Source organism: Eumetopias jubatus, unplaced genomic scaffold (assembly GCF_037043125.1).
Source record: "Eumetopias jubatus isolate StellerSeaLion01/CBP00866 unplaced genomic scaffold, mEumJub1_p1.0 scaffold_8, whole genome shotgun sequence".
Lineage (NCBI taxonomy): Eukaryota > Metazoa > Chordata > Mammalia > Carnivora > Otariidae > Eumetopias > Eumetopias jubatus.
In genome coordinates, this window is record NW_028274814.1 from 124686641 (window position 1) to 124706639 (window position 19999).

Here is a 19999-nt window from a genome sequence, read left to right on the forward strand (position 1 = left end):
TTGAATCTTCACACTTAAATGTTCACCTCTTTGTATTAATGTTTTCTGAGTTTTAAAGCTTTTAAATTTGGCTTTTTTAAAAAGTATATTTTGGATTTGCAGTTGTATTAAGCCCTTGAAAGAAGGGATTAATGTGTAAGGTGGTTTTTTTTTAACCTTCATACGACATCATTGAGTATTTCATGAATATTCCTTATATCCTCTTTTTAAGCTCTGAGCTTTACTTTGCTGGTAGAAACCTGTCTACATATGGGACACCTCGGTGGCTCAGTCGGTTAAGTGTCTGCCTTCAGCTCCAGTCATGATCCCAGGGTCCTGGGATCCAGTCCCCACATCCACTGGGCTTCTTGCTCAGTGGGGAGCCTGCTTCTCCCTCTGCCTGACCATCCCCCTACTTGTGCTCTCCCTCTCTCTGACAAATAAATAAATAAAATCTTTAAAAAAAAGAAAAAGAAACTAGTCTACATGTGTACAGCTGTAAAGCACTATCATGAATCTCTATTTGGTGTTGAAAAACAGTTTGTTACCTATTGGTTTAAATGACAGTGCAATGGTTTTCAGCTCTCAACTGTCAGGTGTGTTGAGAATGCCTTAAAAATATGCTACCAACTTTCTTTTTTTTTTTTTTCTGCGTGTCCGGGCCTGGGTTTCACCTGCCCACACGGACGAGTGGGCGGTGAGCTGAGGCCCCCGGTGGCTGTAGGCGCTGAATCTCACCGGCGGCCACGGCCAAAGCCGCGGGTGATTTTCAACCAACGCCGTACCAACTTTCATTCAATATTTAAAAGTTATTTTTTGCCACAATTGAGAGTGTGTGTGTGTGTGTGTGTGTGTGTGTGTGTGTGTGTGTATAAGGCATGTGTACACACAGAGACACAGGCACTTCAGATGTCAGTGTCTATTGGATGAAAAACTGAGCTGAACAGGTGGTGTGAGGTGGGATAGACTGAGAATCAGCTTGTTATGAGAATAATGGACAGGCCACAGTTGAGGGATTGAGAATTTAAATTCACTGCAAGGACAGGCAGGTAACAATAGCGGTGGAGACTAGGATGACCAAGGAGACTAGAATGTGCTAAAAGGGGGCTCAGCTCTCCTTCGTTGGGTGGGAAGATGACTCTAGTGCTGCCAGACCTTTAGATTTTTTCAGGAGAAACTAGAAATCCATATTTATTTATTGTTTTTGTGACTTCTTTCCATTTATAAATGTCAGCAATAATTCAATTAAATAAAACCCTGAGGGCCAAACAAGATACGATTGCAGGTCATTATGGTCTGCGAATGTGTAGTATCAGTACGGCATAGGTTCGGGAAGAGAAGATGGGCCCTTTTGAACGTGTAAGAGCAGTAGCCGGGGCAGAAAGCAGGTTTTTTTTGTTTTGTTTTGTTTTGTAGATAGGAATGCAACACAGAGAAATGACTGAATGAACAGTGTAATGACCAAAGTGTGATTCTCAAAAAGTTAAAAACATGATTCTTGTAAAAAATAAGATGAACATGTATAAAAATTTATTAAACTAAATGTATGAAGGAATCAGTTGGTGGCAAAGCTACTGATTTGAAGGAGAATCCAAGGAATAGAGGCTTAATTGGTCAAAGAATTGCTGAATTGAATTTGCTAGTAGTTACAACACTGGTTAATGTCCCACAGGGCAATAAAACTGTAACCTCTGGTGTTACTGGACAGACGCGTACAAGTGAACATAAAACATCAGTGTCCCCGGGGGCGCCTGGCTGGCTCAGTGGGTAGAGCATGTGACTCTTGATTTTGGGGTTGTGAGTCCGAGCCCACACCGGGTGTCGAGATTACTTAAAAATAACATCTTTAGAAAACAACAGAACTTCAGTGTCTGGACACTTAACGAAACAACAAAGTCAAGAACAGGTACATTCTCTTAAAGGATTGAATGGTCCTTCAGTGGGCTTGTTGCACAATACCCCAGTATGACACTGAAATGGCATTGTCGTCCTCTTCCCTTATGTCCAAGCTTTGGATACTGTTTTTTGTTTTTTTTTAAGATTTTATTTATTTATTTGAGAGAGAGAGAATGAGAGAGAGAGAGAAAGCACATGAGAGGCGGGGAGGGTCAGAGGGAGAAGAAGACTCCCCACGGAGCAGGGAGCCCGATGCGGGACTCGATCCCGGGACTCCAGGATCATGACCTGAGCCGAAGGCAGTCGCTTAACCGACTGAGCCACCCAGGTGCCCCTGGATACTTTTTCTTAAGATCATGGATATTATACCATATCATAGTTATGATTAATGTGGAGTTAACACTCACTTATTTCCTGGTATTTTAAGCTACTTATTCTTCCCTCCCCAATGTACTGCACAAATTCGACTACCTTTTCAGGTTTGTGCCGAAGCCTGCAAAAGGTTTAAACCGCTAAACCGCTGTGAGCATATTGAAGACTTGCACCCCTCTCTGTCCAGTTAATGATTGTTTCACTGAATGCTTTATCACAAGGATTTACTTTGAAGTGGGTACCGTGCTCTTGGTCATCATGTTTGTTTTAGGTTTAAGGAAGTAATTGTACGTATTTGAGCAACGGCTAGGGTTGGTTTTTTTTTTTTTTTTTTTTTTTTTTACGTATACAGTGAGATCAAAGAAGTATGGGAGGGTAGTAGAAGGAACTAGAACTTGGTAAGTGGCTCTCCACCCCATCAGGTTTTGTCAGAAATGTAATACTGGGCTAAACGATCTTTATGTTAGGAGAGCAGGGAGCAGGGTTTCTTTGTACCCGTTTGTAGTAGGATTCCGTGGTATCTTTCTGGATGTGATTTGATCTGCTAGACTGGTAACATGATCCTCAGGATTTGGTCGAGCTGATCGCTCTGGGCAAGAGAGGGTGTCCAGGCCAAAGTAGAATGAAAAGGAAGCTGAACGGGGATTGGTCCTCAGTCAAGCCTAGGGAATAGCAGTAACAACTCTCTGGTATCACTAAGAGGCAGCCACGGGTGGGGATGGCAAGGAGGGAGGAGAAAAGCTTGGGCCAGTGTGTGTCTGGCAGCTGGTTTTTGGGCACAACAGCCAGAACAGACTTGCTAAAGAGTACTAATTGTATTTATTAAAGCAACGCAACAAAACAAAGTCAAATCAACATCTTTGGCTCTGGGTGTGGGCAGAGTAATGTGAGAAGGGGAGGGAGTAGATTTATTTTTTTTAAGATTTTTTTAAAAAATCACCATTTAAAGGTGCATAGTTCAGTGTGAAACCATGTAATTTTCACTACCCCTAAAAGAAACCTTGTACCCATTAGCAGTAAACACTACTGCCAGTCCTGTCAACCACCAACCTATCTCCTATCTCTATAGATTTGCCTCTTCTGGACATTTTACAGAAGTTGAATCATATAATGTACATTCTTTTATGACTAGCTTCTTTCACTTAGTATGTTTTCAAGTTTTATCCATGCTATAGCATGTTATCAGTACTTCTTTTCCTTTTGTTGCCGAATAATACTCCATTGTATGGATATGCCACAATTTATTTATTCAGCAGTTGATGGACATTTGGGTTGTTTCTACTTTTTAGCAGTTATGTATAATGCTGCTGTGAATAGTAGTGTATAAGTTTTGTGGGGACACATTTTCTTTTGGGGGGGGATATATACTTAGAAGTTGAATTGCTGGATCATAGGATAATTGCATTTAACTGTTTGAGCAATTGCCAAACTGTTTTCCAAAGGGTCCATACCATTTTACATTCTCGCCAGCAATGTATGAGAGTTCCAATTTCTCCACATCCTTACTAACACTTGTTATTTTCTATCTTTTCTATTTTAGCCATCCAAGTGTTTGTGAAGTGGCATCTCACTGTGGTTTTGATCTGCATTTCCCTAATGACTGATAATGTTGAACATCTTTTCATGTGCTTGTCGATTATTTATATATCTTCCTTAGAAAAATATCTTTCAAACCCTTTTCCCATTTTGTGATGGGCTATTTGACAAATATCCTGAGTTTTTTATATATTCTAGATACAAGTCCCTTATCAGATACATGATTTGCAAATATTTTCTCCCATTCTGGAGGGTTTTTTTTTAAGTTTGCTTGATGGTGTCTTTCGAAGCACAAAACTTTAAATAAAAATTTTGATGAAGTCTAATGTGTTGTTTCCTTTTATTGCTTGTGCTTTTGATGTTGTATCTAAGAAACTATCCAAGGTCACAAAGATTTACTATCATGTTTTTTTCTAAGAATTTTATAGTTTTAAAAATTTTTTTAAAGATTTATTTATTTATTTAGAGAAAGAGCATAAGTGGGAAGGGCAAAGGGAGAGGGAGAGAAATTCTCAAGCAGACTCCCTGCTGAGTGTGGAGCCTGACGCAGGGCTCAGTCTCACGACCCTGAGACTGTGCCACCCAGGCACCCCAAGATTTTTATAGTTTTAATTCTTATATTTAGTTGTATGATATATCTTGAGTTAATTTTTATGTATGGTATGAGGAAAAGGTCCAACTTCATTCTTCATTCATATGGGCATCCAGTTTTTTGCTGAAATGACAATTCTTTCCCCATTGAATTGTCTTGACACCCTTGTCAAAGATCAATATAACAGTTTATTTCTGGAGTTGCAACTCTATTGCATTGATCTGTATGTCTATCCATATGCTAGTCCCACACTATCTTGATTACTCATGATTTGTAGTAAGTTTTGAAATTAGGAAGTGTGAGTACTCCTACTTTATTCTACCTTTTCAAGGTTCTTTTGGCATTTCTGGGTCCCTTGTATTTCCATATGAATTTTAGGATCAGCTTGTCAATTTCCGCAAAAAAGACAGCTGGGATTTTGATAAGGACTGCATTGAATCTATAGATTAATTTGGGGGTATATTGCCACCTTAACAATATTAAATCTTAAAGTCAGTGAATTTGAGATGTGTTTCCATTTAGTTAGTTCTTTAAATTCTTTCAAAGATGTTTTGTAGTTTTCAATGTGTAGGTCTTGCCCTCTTTTTATTATTTATTTATTAAAGATTTTATTTATTTATTTGTCAGAGAGAGAGAATGAGCACAAGCAGGGGGAACAGCAGTCAGTGGGAGAAGCAGACTCCTTGCTGAGCAGGGAGCCCGATGCGGGACTTGATCCCAGGACCCTGGGATCATGACCCAAGCCCAAGGCAGACGCTTAACTGACTGAGCCACCCAGGCATCCCAGTGTGGCCTGTTAAACTTTTTCCCAAGTAGTTTATTCTTTTTGAGGTTATTGTAAATGGGAAAAAAAAATGCTTGCCTAACTTCATTTTCAGATTGTTCATATATAGGGATATAATTGATTTTTCTATTTCAATCTCATATCTTACAACCTTGCTGAACTTGCTTATTCATTCTAAGAGGGTGTGTGTGTGTGTGTGTGTGTGTGTGTGTGTGTGTGTGTGTGTGTTCTACATAGAAGGATTTTCTACATAGAAGATTTTGTTATCTGTGACTATAGATAGTCTTATTCTTTCTTTTCAACTTGGATACCTTTTATTTCTTTGCCTAGTTGCCCTGGTTATAACTTCCAGTAGTGTTGGATAGAAGTGGCAAGAGCAGACATCCTTATCTTATTCCTGATATTAGGGGGAAAGCATTGTGTCTTTCTTTTTTATTATTATTATGTTATGTTAATCACCATACATTACATCATTAGTTTTTGATGTAGTGATCCATGATTCATTGTTTGTGTATAAGACCCAGTGCTCCATGCAGCACGTGCCCTCCTTAATCCCCATCACTGGTCTAACCCTTCCCCCGACCCCTCTCCCCTCTAAAACTCTCAGTTTACTTCCTGGAGTCCATAGTCTCTCATGGTTCGTATGCCCCTCTGATTCCCCCCCCTTCATTTTCCCCTTCCTTCTCCTAATGTCCTCCATGCTGTTCCTTATGTTCCACAAATAAGTGAAACCATATGATAATTGACTTTCTCTGCTTGACTTATTTCACTGAGCATGATCTCCTCCAGTCCCATCCATGTTGATGCAAATGGTGGGTATTCATCCTTTCTGATGGCTGAGTAATAGTCCATTTTCGATATGGACCACATCTTCTTTATCCATTCGTCTGTTGAAGGGCATCTCGGCTCTTTCCACAGTTTGGCTACTGTGGACATTGCTGCTATGAACACTGGGGTGCATGTGGCCCTTCTTTTCACTACATCTGTATCTTTGGGGTAAATACCCTGTAGTGCAGTTGCTGGGTTTTGGTAGCTCTATTTTTAACTTTTTGAGAAACCTCCACTCTGTTTTCCAAAGTGGTTGTACCAACTTGCATCCCCACCAACAGTGTAAGAGGGTTCCCCTTTCTCCACAACTTCTCCAACATTTGTTATTTCTTGCCTTGTCGATTTTTGCCATTCCCTCTTTCACCATTTGGTATGATGTTAGCTGTGGTTTTTCATAGATGGCCTTTATCAGGTTGAGAAAGTTTCCTTCTATTCCTAGCTTGCTGAGTATTTTTTTATCATGAAAGTTATTAGATTTTGTCAAATGTTTTTTCTGCGTCTATTGAGATGATCATGTGGTTTTTGTTTTTTATTCTATAAATATAAGATTACATCAATTGATTTTTTTCATATGTTAAATCAACTTATGCAAAGTTAATCCTGGGATAAATTCCACTAGGTCATTGATACATAATTATTCCTATATGTTGCTGGATTTGGTTTGCTAATATTTTGTGGAGGATTTTTGTGTCTATAGGGAATATTGTTCTGTGTTTTTCTTTTCATGTAATGTTCTTGTCTGGTTTTCAAGGTAATAGTGGTCTCATAAATTGAGTCAGGAAATGTTCCTTCCTTTTCTATTTTTTTGGAAGAGTTTGTGAAGAATTGATGTTAATTCTGCTTTGGATGTTTGTTAGAATTCACTAATCAAGGCATCTGAGCCTGGGCTTTTCTTTGTGAGAAGTTTTCTTTTCTTTTTTTTTTTTAAAGATTTTATTCATTTATTTGACAGAGAGAGCCTGAGAGCAGGAACACAAACAGGGGGAATGGGAGAAGGAGAAGCAGGCTTCCCACCGAGCAGGGAGCCTGATGTGGGGCCCGATCCCAGGGCCCTGGGATCATGACCTGAGCCAAAAGCAGACGCTTAATGACTGAGCCACCCAGGTGCCCCGTGAGAAGTTTTCTTCATTATTAATTCAACGCTTTACTTGTTATAGGTCTTTTCAGATTTGCATTTCTTCTTGAGTCAGTTTGGGTAGCATGCCTTTCTAGGAATTTGTCCATTTCACGTATGTAGTATGTTGGCATACAATTGATCGTGGTGGTTTTTTTTTTTTAGACCATTAATATGGTAGATTACATTGATTGAATTTTGAATATTGGACCAGCCTTGTATCCCCAGGATAAACACCATTAGCTCATGATGTATTATTATTTTTTTTATATTTTGCTGGAGTTAATTTGCCATTATTTTGTTGAGGAATTTCATATCTTTGTTTATGAGGGATATTGGTCAATAGTTTTATTATCTTTTAATACCCTTGTCTAGTTTGGGTATCAGGGTAATACTGGCCTGATAAAATGAGCTGGAAAATAATCCTTCCTCTTGTATTTTCTGGACAAGACTGTGTAGATTGGTAGAGTATCTTTTATTAATTTTTTTCTCCTCCTGGTATTCTTTGTGTGTTATGTGTGTGATGTGTGATGTGAAAATGTTGCTGAATCAGAGGGACTGACTTCTAATCAGAGGGACTTCTAAAGACATCTGCCTTCTATAGTTTTCTCTTAAGCCCTGGGGTTAGAAAAAATCTGTTTAAATAGAATGCCACCTTATCTTTTGTTTCTAAACCTTTTTGAGGGAATTGGAAAGATTGAGACATTTTTTTCAAAACCCTAGTGTTGGTCACATTGGCTGGACATTCTAATGTACTATTACTCCATTCATTGGCTAGTCTTAACACTCATTAGGTAACATAAAGAATATGAAAAATGCAAAATATTTTCTGTATAAATGTTTGAAGCATGTTTATTGAAATTATAAGAATTAATGGTCTAGTGTAGGTGAGAGCTTTTTAGCTAGCTCTTAAGTGGTATTTAGTAGGGGAGCATGTGTGTGTGCGCGCGCGCGCGCACGCGCGGGTGCGTGCATGTACATGCGTGTGAGGGATCAGTGGTGTCATTTTCCACAGATTCTTTTTATATTTTAGTGACTATAATTCAGGTTTTATAGTGGGTATGTTATACAATCAAAGGTAGCATCTACATTTTTTCCCATGTAGATGCTTTATGTTCACAAAGGGCATATTTGCAGAAGTTTTGTATGTATCTAGACCAACTCATATCACAGCTGAAGAAATTGAAATCCAAAAGGCATTATTAAATCAAAGATATATCTCTCAAGTCATTGAAAGTCATTTTTTGAAGGACATACTAAGGAAGACTTCTCAATTTTATTCTTTTATGTAACATCATTTATGTTTTTACGCTTCTGATTTTAAAAAACTTCTGTAGTATTTCCTTTAAAATGATTTTCTTATTAATAGCATCAATATGAAATTTAACAGCTAGGTAAAAGGAAGTTGGATTTTTTTCTTCTTCCATTTGGTCCTTCAGTAAGCCTTCTAAGGTCCCTGTAGTAGATCCTAACCCTGACAGGATAATCTTTGGGCTGAGTGACCCAGTAAACAACACTAACCTTACTCCCACCCCCTTGCACCCCCACAAGAAGAGTCAGTTTCCAGTGACGACACACTTGAGCTTCTGGCGTATTTTCTCCTACCATAAATCAGTCATTTGGAGAAGAGATACTTCCTTTCAAATGTGTATTCTCAGGCTCATATAGCTACCAAATCCTAGACATGGCATATAATCACATTAGCATACAACTGTGGGGTAAGGCAAGTGGGAAATTCCTAGTAGGTAGGACCTTCAACACAACCCAGGTTTAAATTTAACCTTCCAATGAGACTCCTCTGAAGGAGATAAAGAAGAGCTATATTCAGGATGTTGTAGGCCTGTTTGTAGCAGCTTGCCCGGAACATAGTAAGTACTTTACATGACAAGTTCTTTGTGAGAACTAAAAATCCCTTTGCGGCTTAAAAAAGCATCCTCATGTTTTGTTTTAATTTGGCAAATAAATACTACTAAAAACTAAGATATATTTATTATATTCAGCATCAGAGAAGTCATCATCATGTCCTATGAAGGAGTCTTTAGTCTTCCTTCTTATGTTATGTTTTATTTTTCTAGCATGTCTCATACCCTGCAGACTTTAAAAAGCACACATAATTATCTTGTCTTCTCACTTTATAGATCATGTCATCCTTCCTCATTAAAGCTTCCCCACTCTTAGATTTTTTTATGGAATAACTTGTTATTTCAAGTTATTTCAATAACTTACTAGACCCGAGTGTAATAATATTCTGTGTGTCTTGTGGGTTGAATAAAATACTATTAATATTGTTAATTTTTTAAAATAAATCTAAAAGTAGTGGTGTGTTTGCAAAACTCTTGAGCCGAATTAAAAGCTTAAGAGCTATAGGATTTGCAGAAATCCTAGATTTCTTCCGATGTCTTATTGTCCAGATGCTTTTAACTGCAGACAATGGGGTGAAAACATGCATGTGACATCTACAAACCAGAAAGTGATGACAGTGGGCAGAGTGGAGTGCTATAAAAATTTTATCATCACATTTGAAGTGATCGTATTGCTTATTAATGGCAGAAATTCGAGTTCTAACAAGTGGCAGTTTTAGTATGTGTTTCACTTTGCCATTTTGCTTTCCTTTGCTGGGCTCCTCTTTGCTTTCCCCCTTGTTTCTCTGCTCTGAAATTTATGAGCCACTTCTCTCATCTTTTGACAGCCTTGACCTGGTGCTCTCAGAAGTCTAAGCGGTCAACTCTAATAATGATCTGCTTCTGGTTTTCTGTCCTTGTGAGCACACCATAGAAAGGCAGGCCTCTGGAGCCTCGGGCAATGTGTGAGGACCAAGAAAGGAGGGGAATGTTGAATCTGTTTGTTCTTTAGTTGGAGTCAAGCCACCTAACTCCTTCTTCTCCTCCTCCCCCTCCCCCTCCCCTCCTCCTTCTTCTACTTCTGGCTACGTTTAATTTAAGTGGCATGGAATTAGAACTAACAACGACAATAAAAGCAATTAAAAAAATTTTTTTAAGAGAGGCCTAGATTGAAGGACTGCCTCATCCTAATTAGTTTTGGGGGCTTTGGAAGAGAAGCCAAGTTGTGTTTGCTTTATTTAGTTTTAAGAGAAGAATATTATTTTTCAGTCCTAAATAAAAAAATTTAGCTCCTATGGAAACTCTACTTTTCACGTTTTATTTCTTTCAAATTTTTCAAAACGTCAAGGTTGGTGGTTTTCCAACTTTTGGTCTTAGTACCCCTTCACATTGTTAAGGATGCCAGCAGTGAAAAAGGCAAATATATCTTATTATTATGAAAATAGTTTTGAGCTCAGGGATTCCAGGGGTATGCCTACCACATCTTGAGGGCCCTGGTCTAGGAGATGTTTATGTTGCCTGAACAAAGGAAATCAAGAAATCAGTCCCAGAGATTCCTTATTAGCTACAGATTGATGTACCCAAAGTGGGCTGCCTTTCAACTTCCTGAGTTTTTCATACTTAAACCAGCCATGTGCAGAGACATGACTGAAGGTGATGGAATGAAGACGAAGGAGCCAGACTTTTCCCACAAATCTGAACAGGAATATACTGTTATGGGCTCTGTAGAAGAGTTTTCAAGGCTATTATTCCAGCAATTCTAGCAACTCCCTCAGTCAACAGAAAGGTTGAAAGACTAATATAATGAATAGCTCTATTCTCTTCTTAAGATTCACATTTTGCTACATTTGTTTTATTTTTCTTCCTTACATCCCCTTCTCTCTCCCAATCAGTCTTTCTCTCTCTCTCTCTCTCTCTACACACACACACACACACACACACACACATACACACACACACACACTCTTTTATCCTGAACCATTTGAAATAAATTACAGACATCATGACTTTCAGCCATAAAAATTTCGGCATGTGTCTCCTAAGAACAAGTACTTTTCTGTGTAAACCAGGTGGACTTAACACAATAATATCATGCTATGTAAGTTCATATGAAAATTTACTCAGTTGTGGCGTACCTGGCTGGCTCAGTCCATGGAGCATGTGACTCTTGATCTTGGGGTTGTGAGTTGGAGCCTCTAATTAAAGATCATATATTGCAATCTGTGGCCAATTATTATGTCTTGCAAAAAAAATTTTCTTAAGTTTGAGAAATATAAGAAAGGAAAAGTCGTGCATAATTCTATCATGCTGTATTGCATATCCCTTTTCAGGATTCCTATATGCAAAGTTTCACGTAATTATAAAACTATGGTACATAGGATTTAGTATTCTGTTTTTTTGCAATTAACATTATGTCAAACCATCTCCATATTGTTTTTTTTTCTTTTTTCCACATTGTTTTGAATCTTGCATAGTATAGAACCATTAAAATTACTGAAGAACAAGAAAATTATTGTCCAACAAGAAAAATGTTGGGTATGTGTTGTTTTCCAATTTTTTACTATAACCAATGATCCTGTGTTGGTAATATGTAGATAAAAAGAGTGGACTGAGGGCGCCTGTGTGGCTCAGTCGGTTAAGCCTCTGCCTTCAGCTCAGGTTATGATCTCAGGATCCTAGGATAAAGCCCCACATAGGGCTCCCTGCTCAGTGGGGAGTCTGCTTCTCCCTCTCCCGCTGCCCCTCCCCGCTTGTGTTCTCTCTCTCAAAAATAAATATATAAAATCTAAAAAAAAATAAAAGAGTGGATTGAGGATGGGAATAGACAGGGGTGAAGGAGGCTAGAGAGTAGGAATACAATCTCTTTGCAGTTTAGCCTTTGGAGAGAGAAAGGCAGAAGAGACAAGATATAACTTTGTCCCTGCCTTAGAAAGGTGATACACATGTTCAAGAGGTAGAGAATGGAGAATGTTGATAGGTTAGTGGCCTATTTTGTTCCATTGGATTTCACAGGAATTTAACATGATTGTTCCTAAAACTATAGAACTCATGTTGAAAAGAGATTTGGAAATTTTCCCGTTAACTACATGATGCTAACTGTATTAATAAAAATTACTAAAAGCTTTTCCTATGAGACAATGAAGAGATGAGGGTCATTGTTATGAATATAATGTTTTCATTAGTTTAAATTTTTTGTTTTTAAGATAAATTCCTATAAGAATCCTTCGTTAAAAGGTATGGCTATTTCATTGGTTTTTGATCTACACTGTCAAATTGTTTTCAAAAAGAAAAGTAACAGCTTATATTATATGCTGCCTTATGTTCATGGACTTTTATCAGTGTACACTTACCAGCACTGGGAGTTGCCATTTTTATTTTTTTTTTAAAGATTTTATTTATTTATTTGACAGAGAGACAGAGACAGAGATAGTGAGAGAGGGAACAGAAGCAGGGGAAGTGGGAGAGGGAGAAGCAGGCTCCCCGCTGAGCAGGGAGCCTGATGTGGGACTTGATTCCAGAACCCTGGGATCATGACCTGAGCTGAAGGCAGATGCTTAAGGCCTGAACCACCCAGGCACCCCTCCATTTTTAATATATAAGAAATGATATTTTGTTGCTTTAATCTGCATTTCTGATTTTGAAAGAAAAGTAAAAAGACATTTTATTCTAGGTTTGCTCTTTTCTTTCTAATGAATTGGTTGCTCCTGTTCTTTAATCACTTTATCTTGTGGTCCTGCTGTTTCTTTACCAATTTTCTTGAGTTCTTTTTTTCTTTTATTATGTAGGTATTTTCTCTAGGCTGCTCTTTTGCTTTAAAAAATTATTGTTATTATTATTACTATTATTTTGCAATATAGTCTGTTGCTCTTTTCCTTTGTATTTATTTCTAAGTTTAGGAAGTTATCACCTCATTAGAGATCTGGTAATGATTCTATTTAACATGCTTTGTTATTTAGTGAGAGATAAGTGAAAAAACTTTTTTCCAAATTATCAAGCCATTATTACCATGCTATTTTAATTTTTTTTTAGGGGGGGGTGAGGCAGAGGGAGAGGGAGAGAGAGAATCCCAAGTAGGCTTCATGCCCAGTGTGGAGCCTGACACAGGGCTCAATCTCATGACCCTGAGATCCTGACCTGAGCTGAAATCAAGAGTAGGTTGCTTAACCGACTGAGCCACCCCGGTGCCCGATTACCATACTATTTTAAAAAATACATTTTTTCTTTATTGTTTTGTGCTGTCTTTTCATCATAAATTGTTCTGTATTTGTCTATTTCCTGGGTATCCATTCTCTTTCATTGATGTGCATAATTTTTATGAGTGTTAAGTATGGAGCACTTTTATTATTAACTTTTGGTTTGAGTTTTTACAAGTGGATAGTAGGTATTTTATTGATCCAAATATTAGGAACTGATCTTAGGCATAAGAGTTGGGGCAAAATAAAGAAACTCATAATTACAACTTTATCTGAGTTTTTCTAACCACATGGTTGTGTGCTGTTCTTGCCACATTTACTTAATATATTTCTTTGAATGCTGATTCAAATTTTATTTCAAAATGAGGGGAAACATTTAAAAATAAAATTTGCCTTTTTTGTCAGAGGCAGAGTTTAAGGAAAAAATCTAATGATTTTGATTAGTTGGGCAATCTCTCTGCTTTTTTTTTAAATTTTTTATTAATTTGACAGAGAGACAGAGAGAGAGGGAACACAAGCAGGGGGAGTGGGAGAGGGAGAAGCCAGCTCCCCGCTGAGCAGGGAGCCCGATGCAGGGCTCGATCCCAGGACCCTGGGACCATGACCTGAGCCGAAGGCAGACGCTTAACGACTGAGCCACCCAGGCGCCACAGTTGGGCAATCTCTTATCTATCTATTCATTTGTTTATTTTATGTTTATTTGGGGTGAAAAATCTCTCCCCAGTAATACTGCAGCTCTTTTTGATTAAAGAGGATATCCCTTTCCCTGTGATGGCCTTGTTTTCTGTGTTCCGTGTACTGGCAGATATCTGAGCTTAATAGGTGGGTGGTGACCTTAGCATAGATGTTATGTAAGGAATTGTCACCTTCCTTTAGAGTCAGCATCCCATGAAGTCAAAGGACTCAGTAAGGTATAATGGAATCAAGAGGCTTGTGTGGTAGCCCTGACTCTGACACCAATTAATTACTGTCTGGAGCTCAGTTTCCTCAGTAGGTGAATGAATAGGTTGGCCTACTGACCCCCAGTGTTTTTCTTGTGCTGACATTCTGTGATTCTCTTTCCACGAGATGTTACCACTAAGAATACTCATTTCCATGTTGTGTAAATAAGCAACATGGAAAAGAGAGTATGAAAACCAGAGTTCAGTTAAAACATTTTGAAGTGTCATTGGTGAGGCTGGAGGGCATTGGTGCAGCTTATGGATGGATGGCAGATACGAAAGGTCTGGTCTGGAATGTCCTGCAACAAATACCAAGCCCCATTGCTCTTTTGGGATCCTATAATTAATTGGCATAGATTTTAGTTTTTCTTTAAGAAGCACCCGTTCTTCATATTAGATATGGGAATTTCTATATCCCTTTTACTTTATCTATATTTCGGGTATTAATAATATTTGAATGTTTGGTATATAAAAAAACAGTCACTTGGGTTTTGACACTGTCTTAACCATGTATAATAGGGGTTATTTTTTTAAAAAATTATAATTAACTAGCTTTAAAAAAAACTTTCTATAGGGTCACCTGGGTGGCTCAGTTGGTTAAGTGTCTGCCTTTGGTTCAGGTCATGATCCCAGGGTCCTGGGATCGAGCCCTGTGTCCGACTCCCCACTCAGCGAGGAGCCTGCTTCTCCCTCTCCCTCTGCTGCTCCCCCTGCTTGTGCTCTCCTTCTCTCAAAATAAAATAAGTTTTAAAAAATTTTTTAAAAAAAGTACCCTTACAACTTAGCAATAAAAAGACAAATAGCCCAATTGGAAAATGCAGAAAGGATCTGAACAGACATTTCTCCAAAGAAGATATATATACAAATAATCAATAAGCACATGAAAAGTTGCTCAGCATTACTAGCCATCAGCAAAATGCACATCAAACTACAATGAGACACCATTTCACATCCACTAGGATGGCTAGAACCCAAAAGCAGATCATAAGTGTTGGCAAGGATGTGGAGAAATTGGGGCCCTCATACATTGCTGGTAGGAATGCTGATGCTTTGGAAAACAGTTTGGTGGTTCCTCAAAAGATTTAACATTACCCAATTCTACTCCTAGGTGTTTACTCAAAAGAATTAAAAACAGGTATTCAAAACAAAAACCTGTGCACGCATGTTCATAGCTGCTCTGTTCACAACAGCCAAAAAGTGGAAGCAGCCCAAATACGGAAACAAACCAAATGTCCATCAATGGATGAATAGATTTAAAAATGTGGTATATTCATACAATGGAATATCTGGCCATAGAAAAGAAATGAAGCACTGATACATGCTACAGCACAGATGAACCTTAACAAATATAATGCTAAGTGAAAGAACTCAGTTACAAAAGACTACATATTGTATGACTCCATAGAGTAGAGTAGTGGTTGTCTAGAGGTAGGAAAGGGGGAAGGGCTGGCTGGGGGAAAACGGGGAACAACTTCTAATGGCTACAGGGCTTCTTTGCAGGGTGATGAAAATGTTCTCAATTTGATTGTGATGATGGTTGCACAACTTCGACTAAAAACCATTGAACTGTGTACTTTCCATTGGGGAATTCTTAAAAAAAATTTTATGTATGTATGTATGTATGTATGTATTTATTTATTTATTTATTTGAGAGACAGCACAAGCAGGGGGAGTGGCAAAGGGTGAGAGGGAAGCAGACTCCCCAAGGAGCAGGGAGCCTGACACTGGGGCTCAATCCCAGGACCCCAGGGTCATGACCTGAGTCGAAGGCAGATGCTTAACTGACTGAGCCACCTAGGCATCCCTTCATTGGTGAATTCTATGCTATATGAGTTATATGTCAGTAAAGCTGTTTTTTAAAAAAGTATGGGTTCTAGAGAATTATAATGTACATTTGAATTCCAGTTCCATCACTTAGTGTAAGCTGTGCAACCGTGGGGAAGTTGCTTAACCTCTCTGAGTCTGTTTCCTTATTTGCAAAATAGGGATGACGGTAGCAGTGTTTATATAATGATATCCTTGTAAAGATTAAATGAGATGATGCATACAAATATTAACTCCCTGTCTAGTTCTGGGTAAACATTAATATCAACTATGAAGATGATGAGGAGACTGAGAAAGAATGGGTAGGTCTCAGACAAGCAGAAATGAGAGGAAATAACTTATGGAGTAGGTAATAAGGGTAGGATTGAGCTTGCTTTGTTTGTGGCCCTGGAGAAGAGAGCTAGTTGAAAATATTTACAAGCCAGAGGTAGCAATCTGTCAGTGGCTTTGGCTGATAATGACGCCCAGGATGATAGTGGTGTCATGTGGGGTAACATACCACAAAGCTGGGTCACATTTGTTATGGTGCCAGACTGGGTTGCAGAAAAATCCTGGAGAGGAAAACAGAGAATCTGAAGAAAGTCGTTTTTTAAATCTTGCCATGCTGTGGCCTGAAAAGCCTGTGTCTGCTTGTCCTGAAGTTAACTGGAGAAAAAGAAGTAAGCCTTGGCTTGAGTCGCCCAATCTTGTGTCTCTGAGCAGGGTTGTGTGAGAAAGGGATGTAATCTCTGTTCTTTGGCCCCTCTACATTTAAACCATGGATAGGGTGGGGCTGAGGTAATATATGGCCCTCAGTGTCAGAACCTGTGACTTAGTCTCCTACCTCAGGGAGGTTCAGTCTCCTGCTATCATTTGTCAGGGGCCCCTGAGAACTAATCTCAAATGTAGCAAAAATGAATTGGAAATATCCAGTGAGTTGCCAGGAGTCTGCAGTCAGATGACAGAATTTAATGTGTAATCCATGTTCGAGCCCTCCCTCAGAATCCTTATTTTGGTGGTTGGGGCTAAAATTGTAAGGCTTGCTGAGTGAATCTAATATTAGGAAATGCATCATCATGTTTTCCTTTCTGATAATTACTGTCTTTGCTTCCATTACTTCTAGCTAAGGATCATCTCCCTAGTCAACCTTTGCCAGAAAACCCAGCCACTGGTGTGAGTGGCCCCTCAGGGCCCAGCAGCCCAAGCATCTCCGACCCCAGAGCCCAGCTTAGGGCCTATATAGACAACCACCCTGTAGTCATCTTCAGCAAGTCCATGTGCAAGCGCTGTGCTGAGGTAAGGCTTCAGCCTCCAGGAGCAGCAACACACTGTTGCCTTGAGAAAGTTGAGACTTCTGAGTTCTGCTGTAAACAGTTGGATTTCACCTGAGGAAGGGGTTTGGTGTGGGTGTAAGTTGCTTTAGAGTCCTTGGAGAGTGATGCTTTGAGAACAAAATGTTGCTTGAGTAATCTCCTGAGCTTTTGCAAAATACTAGATGTTTTCTCAAGGTCAGGCAGATTTGGGGTGGGTGAGCTCCCAAACCAGGTGATTGGTTGCTCTTTTAGGCACTTCTGTAGAGAATATTTTCTAAGGAGCTGTTACTTAAGGTACTCCTAAATTTTGGTAAGTACCTCTTCATGCTCATTATGGGGAAAATGACTTCCCAAAGAATAAACTATGCTTCCTACTTGGTTCTTAGTCTTAGATTATCTGAGAGAAAAGGGCAATGATCACAGCCATGGGGAGGGTTGGTTTAGTCCACCGTGATTTAACCACAGAATGATGTCGAGAATTGAAAGACAAACCTGATCGGGTGCTTTATGGGAAGGTTGAGGATGTTTAATGTCACTGAAGCTTAGCTTTAAATTATACTCAGGATAGCTCTAGGACTAGACACAGTGGATTCTTAAGTCAACATAACTGGCCTTCTGTCAGGGTTCACCTGTAGGATAATTTATTAAGTTTAATTTTCTCTCCGTTTATCTATCTCTTGACTTACTTTCCAGCTCTCAGAGAGGTTGACCTCAGAAGCCTTAAACAGAGACAGGCTTCTTGGACTCCGTGTGTGTGTGTGTGTGTGTGTGTGTGTGTGTGTGTGTCTTCCCTTGTTCTAAATAAGGAAAAAGGAAAGGTGGGCAAGTAGTGGAAACACTGAAAGTAGGCAGAACCTTTCATATTTGTTTCTCACCCAACATAGTCTGCTTCATTGTCATCTGGGGCTTCATCTCTATTAAAGCCATCGTGGAGCCTTTTGCGCAGGACATCATGTTGGGAACAGGGTTGCAAAGATGTAGGAGACAAAGTCCCATCCCTAGGGCGTTTAGTCAAACTGAGAAGGTAAACCTTGGGCTTAAAAAGAAAAATGATCTGGAGTACCTGGGTGGCTCAGTCTGTTAAGCATCCAATTCTTGATTTTGGTTCAGGTCATGATCTCTGGGTCCTGGGATGGAGCCCCAAGTTGAGCTCCACCCTCAGTGGGGAGTCTATTTCTTCCTCTCCCTCTGCCCCTCCCCCCCTCATGCTCTCTTTGTCTTTCTCTCAAATAAATAAATAGAATCTTAAAAAAAAAGAAAAATGATCTAAGGTAACCGATGCTAAATTCTAAGTGATTAGCATAGGCAGTAAACATTAGAGAATTTGGAAGAGGGCTGTATATTAGAAATCTGCATAATTCCTGGCCTCTGAGAGCTTCACTATATAGCCCTAGTGGTCTTTTGAGGCTCTTCTCCCTTGTTAGTGTAATCTGTAAAATGAAGGGCTTGGACTAGTTGACTGTTGAGATTCCTTTTAGTTCTGAAATTATGGAGTTGTCTAGTCTTTTCTGTTTCCAAATAATGGTGAAGAGCCTGAACTCTGAAGTCAGAGTTTAGACCTTGCCTTTGTGACTTATTAGCCATGTGATCTTGGTTAAGTTTTTTACCTGTTGTGTCTCAGTTTCCTCATCTGTAAAATGTGGGTAATAATACACCTATCTCATAAGTTTGTCATGAGGATCAAATTAGTTAGTATTTGTAGAAGCCACAGAACATGCCTGGCACAAAGTAAATGCTACATAATGTTTTTTAAATGAAAGAACTACTTGCCCTTCCTGTTTTCCTATCAGGACTTCACACCTTGGATGGTGATCTTCCTTCATCAATATTGAGCCTCAGTTAAGTGGAAATCAACAAATATCTGACTCTATTCCCAATATAGTTACTCCTATTAAAAAGTGGCCATTTTTTTTTTCTAAATTAGCCTCTCCCTTCGAAACTATGCATGTGGTGGTGTAATGGAAGGAACACCTGCAGTTAAAAGTGCTCAGTTCTCATTCTATAAATCAGTTTCCTCAACAGTAAGGTTGGCAATACCACCTTATCTACTATACTTGTTAAATACACAGCTTCATGATGAAAACCAAATAATTTCAAATCCATATGAAAGCCTACACTGTAGGCTTGTATTAGGAGCCACCATTGAGCACCTACTATGTGCCAGGCAATGTTTGGTCACTCTCCTTATATTTTTTAAAAAAAGATTTTATTTATTTATTTGAGAGAGAGATTGCATGTGTGCAAGTGCGAGAGGGGGGAGGGCAGAGGGAGAGGGAGAGAGAGAATCTCAAGCAGACTCGACGCTGAGAATGGAGCCTGACATGGGGCTCCATCTCATGACCCTGAGATTATGACCTGAGCTGAAATCGAGAGTAGAACTCTTAACCAACTGAGCTACCCAGGTGCCCCAACGTTACTAAAGAATTGGGAAATTGCAGTTTTGACTCTGCTCTAGTCCTGCAGTGAAGGAGGTCTAACGTGTCAGGATTGCTGGGTTTCATTGCATGCTCCCTGCAATCTCCCATCTCTTTGACCTGTAGTTACTCTTATTTCTACTATCTTCTCCCTGAATTCTACTAACTTCTTCATTTCCTGACTCTCCTCCCTGACTCTAAAAAGACAAAGCCTTTTTTTTTTTTCTCAATTAAATGTACTCTAGGAACAATGAACATTTCCTGTAAAATTTGTGGTAGGGGTTTGCATATTTATTGTATTAAAATGTATAGTAATTCTGGAAACTATTTAATGTCATTATCCGAATAGTTCCTGGGTATGCCAGGTCTTTTGGACAAGCATCCCTTGGTTTT

General features: G+C 39.0%; 1 non-coding gene across 1 annotated transcript; it reads right to left on the bottom strand.

Annotated features, from left to right (window-relative positions):
* Positions 1 to 630: 630 nt before the first annotated feature.
* On the bottom strand, positions 631 to 757 carry LOC114223011 (small nucleolar RNA ACA64). The gene has a single exon (XR_003612040.1). It is a non-coding gene; the product is annotated as a small nucleolar RNA ACA64 (small nucleolar RNA).
* Positions 758 to 19999: the final 19242 nt, after the last annotated feature.